This window comes from Anneissia japonica, unplaced genomic scaffold (assembly GCF_011630105.1).
Source record: "Anneissia japonica isolate Jap-2015-1 unplaced genomic scaffold, ASM1163010v1 scaffold997_len2565447_cov190, whole genome shotgun sequence".
Taxonomy (NCBI): Eukaryota; Metazoa; Echinodermata; class Crinoidea; order Comatulida; family Comatulidae; genus Anneissia; species Anneissia japonica.
The window spans coordinates 2,350,162-2,354,833 of record NW_022696369.1 but is presented as its reverse complement, the minus strand read 5'-3'; positions in this window follow the sequence as shown (position 1 = coordinate 2,354,833).

Genomic DNA, 4,672 nt, shown 5'->3' with positions numbered 1-4,672 from the left:
TGTACATGTATAAATAATAATAATAATAATAATTAATTAATAATAAATAATAATAATGCTGTAAAGGCAAATATACAGCATGGTAGGCCCTAAATAACAATTTAAATGGTATCAGATGCCTGCAAGACGGAAACAAATTGGCCGTAGATCGGGAGTTCTAAATGTGGAATTGTGGATTTTCTCCCCAAAAGATGGGTGTTCTCCCTGTACCCTCCCACTGCACTGGCTCCACCCCTGTTTCACGAATTGCCTTTTTCCAACTTGGGACCCCTGCAAATGTGTATCATTGTTGTAATATAAATGCTAAGTTTTTATTATTTATTTGAGGTATATTTATTAAAAATTCAACATCAAAAACATACATAGCAGCAACAAAGGCTGAATTGCGTATGAATTAAAGAAGTAAGAATAAAATATATATTATATAATATTAAAAAGGTAGACAAAATAAAAAGACAAAAAAATAATTACCAATATAAAAATACGAGATAACCACGGAAGGAGCATTTGTAAAACGACCGGACAGTAAAGGGAGGGGAAAATAAATCAATGTAGGGGGAAAATTTTGAGTTTAACTTTTATTTATTATGTAAGCCAAAAATGGGATCGGACTTGTTTGGACTCGTTTGGTTACCTGTAATTAATTAATTAATTACGTTTCTTTTATTTAAATAAGCCTGCTTCATATCCGGAATAAAGAAGAGTCCCCCCCCCCTAGTTATTTTTGTTTTCTATACTAGGTCTATAGAGATAATCTTATATTTCTATTTGCCCAAATATACCAGGAAAAAACTAGAACGTACCCTTTCCCTTTCAAACTTAGGGACAAGAAAATGTAGATCCAGGTCTTCTAATACTGTTTTGATTGATCGAGACATTTTTGTTTTCGTTAGTTATTATTTTATCACTAAGATAATCACATGCCGAATATGCTTTGTTACACGCGACTTTCCACTAGGCTCATTCCCACAGCCGTTGATTTTTTTCCACTTGACCCGATGTCAAAGGTCATGAAAGCACCGAATGATAAAAGAACCGTACGTAATGATAAAAGAGCCGAAGTGCAGCAAAAGCACCGAACGTAATGTTAAAAGCACCGAACGTAATGTTCAAAGCACCGAACGTAATGTTCAAAGCACCGAACGTAATGTAAAAGCACCGAACGTAATGTTAAAAGCACTGAACGTAATGTAAAAAGCACCGAACGTAATCTAAAAAGCACCGAACGTAATGTAAAAAGCACCGAACGTAATGTAAAAGCACCAAACATAATGTTAAAAGGGCCGAATAGCAAAAGGGCCGAATAGCAAATGCGCCGAACGGAAAAGAGCCACCAAAGGCAGTAACGGCGTTCCATATATATATCCAAAGAGAACATTTTTGAGTGTCGCCCTCTATTGTCGGCGCCATTACTGGGGGACGGGGGTGGCATTTGCGAAGTTGGGTCCCGTGAAGTTTAGAGATGCAATGTGGAGTTTAGTTTTCAAAGAAGTAGTTGCTGAGGACAACAGGGTTTTTTCGACAATAGCAGCTGCATAATGTCGTCAGTCTTCAACCTATATTTTATCACAATCCAAGATAAGTATATTTCGTGTATTTAAGACAGAATATTAATAGGAATAGGAAAAAAGGCCTCAAGATCGTATACTGTATATGTTACGTTATTAGGCCTAGCTAAGCTAGCCTGTCTGGTCCCAGACTACTAGCTACGAAGCCTAGGCCGTCTAAAGTAGCTAGGTATCTAGCCTAGGGTAGGCTAGCTAATCGGATAACACTACTGTAACATTAACAAGAAAGAGGGCCAAAGACAGCGTAGCAGATAACAAATTTACACGGGCCTAGAGTCAGTAGTATGCTACTGAATAGCATGACGCCTACAGAGAGCCTACACTATCTAGGCCTACACTAACCCTAGGCTAGGCACTTGATTGATTGAATTTCTCACTGTACACCACACTAAAAAAGTGGTGCAAGAGGCTGGTGTATACCAGTGGTGGCCCTCTAATTATCCCCTTTGTATTCTCAAACTGTAATTTAAAATTTAACAATTTTTCTTAACCATTTGAGCGAATAATTAGTTTTTGTATGAGGAAAAATTATGATTATAATTACTGTACTATTTTATTAAGTAATAATTCTAAATGTTAAATTATGGTTTGTTTTACAGCTTTGTTCAACTTTATTTCATTGACAGAGCCCAGTCATCAATGGTGACCTCATCAGCATGGGATATGATAATGTAAGTTACATATCAAAAGCTTGTTTTGACTGTTTGACTATGTGCTGTGAATATGTTAATTCTAATAACCAAACATTTTAACTCAATCTCACAGATTTTAAAAAATAATTTTCTGTTTAAAAGTTGCTCTTTGTTTCCTAGTTACTGTAGATATTTTTTTTTATAAATAATATATGTATCCACATGTTGTACAGTATGCATGACCTACTGAAAGCAGACACAATACACTACCAGATTATTGTGGTTCAGTTACTCTAATGGGATGTTCTTCAAAAATGACTGTAGAGTGCTAATCATTTACAAGGGCATTAGTATAATGTGGCTATCAGGAAATAATTATTGTCAATTTATTATTTACAGAAACCATTATACCCTGGCAGACCTGGTCCCTAAAAGGAGAGTTGTAAATGCAGTTGGTTAAATGAAAGAACACCCAGAAACTTCTACTAATATCAACCATGTTTATATTTGGAACAGAATATTGAACTGTAAACCAAAAAGATGCCTGTGTTAAGTGTTATGATCCTACTAATCATACTTAGGATTGTGTTATAAGCTTTGATGCAAATCTACACAGACTTATGCCAGTCCTGAAATTACAGCCCATGATATGAATGAAAATATTTAAACATTTTACATCAGCTTATCAAAAAGAAGTACTGTACATTATTTAGGGAATTTAAACAAGCAAGTGTCTTGTCCAAGAACCCAGGCAATGTACACAGCATGTGTCCTTGTACAAGACACTAGATCTTGGCTTGTATCTCTCTCTCTCTCTATCCAGGTGTATAAAGCAATATAAATGATGTTCCTATAGTAAAACAATGTTAATAAAGTGTCTTCATTGCTGTCGATATGCAATTGGTTGACTGTAATTTGTAATAATTGTTGTACTGGTGATATTCTGTGAAACATCATTTACAGTAAATGGTAAATACTGATAGTAGCTTAATGTTGGTTAAACTTTTGGACTCAAATGTTTCCATGCTAAGTGATGTTACAGCAGATCACACTCAACTAATTCACTTAATTTAGTACAGTATTAATTTTAAAAGCATGTTAATATCATACACAAATGATAACCAAATTGGAACACTGTCTAACATTACACAACAATGTCATCATCACTATTGATGAATAACATCATCTGTCCTTATATAAATCAATGCAAATGATGGGAACCAAGACTTGCAAATTGATCAGTTTGCCTTTTTATTCACGTGATATGCATCAATATTTTAACAATGCTGAAATAATAATAATGTTTACAATACATTTACACTAATTCTGTTAAAATATCTCCCATTGTAGGAAAGGCCTACTTAAACTTCATCAAAAACAATCAATTTGTCCATCTTTATTGAATAGCGCTGATGAGTATCAGTGTGCGTACTGATGTACACATGCAGTTCATATATTTAAGGATAGTCTTGCAAAATGGCTACAGCATTTACCTTAAGAGTGAATTTCAGAGGCAATACAATCAAATTTTATCCAGTAATTGTTATGCGTTTAACAGTTATTTTAACATTGTGATAGTTGCTAATAGCCTGTGAGCAGTGTACACTGCCTTTTAGATTGTACTTCCATCAAACTTACACTCAATCATGCAAATCCCTCCAGAACTCGGGTAATTTTGGTTTTCCACTGTGCTTCGATAGTTTGCATTTGGTTGTTCATCACAAGCTGGTGTATTAATGAAATAGTTGACATAACTGGAAAAAAAATGTTTATAATGAATTTTTACATATATCCTAACATACATTGACTCTCTATAGGAATGTTATCATTCATGGAAATTATTCCTATTGCATATATTTCTAATTTATTTAATGAGGAGATAAATAGAAAGTAGATATATCAGCCACTGCCCATGTTTTTATTAAATGATGTTTATTACATGCTATATCAACAATAACATACGTTACCGTGTGTTTAACATATGTTACTTTTCACAACGTAGTATTCCTTTAAACTTAGGCCTAAGCTATTGCCTGAAATTTTCAATTTAAAATTTAATTACAAATATTAACTATTTTGTTAACTAAATATAGTCGAGACACAACCTGTAATAAATACTTACCAAATTGCTTCACTTTAATGATGGGCGTAGTAGGACCAACATTCGAGGGAAACACAAAGTTGCTAAACACGAGGTTCTGGGTGTCAATTGCTCAATGCCCTCTATATTTCATTAATATGGATTAATATTCTATAATGTAAGGTAGGTTAACGTACATTAACTTTCTAATTAAATTTCTAATTAAACATGATCACTTAACACAAATTCTTGTACTGGTGTATGAAGAAATCAGGTAACGTATGTTACACTGCTTAAAAGCGACAATCAAAATTTCAAGTTTAGGACCATATTTTGCATAGAAGACTATTCTACATTTCCGAATAAACAATACAGTATTCATAACATCTTAT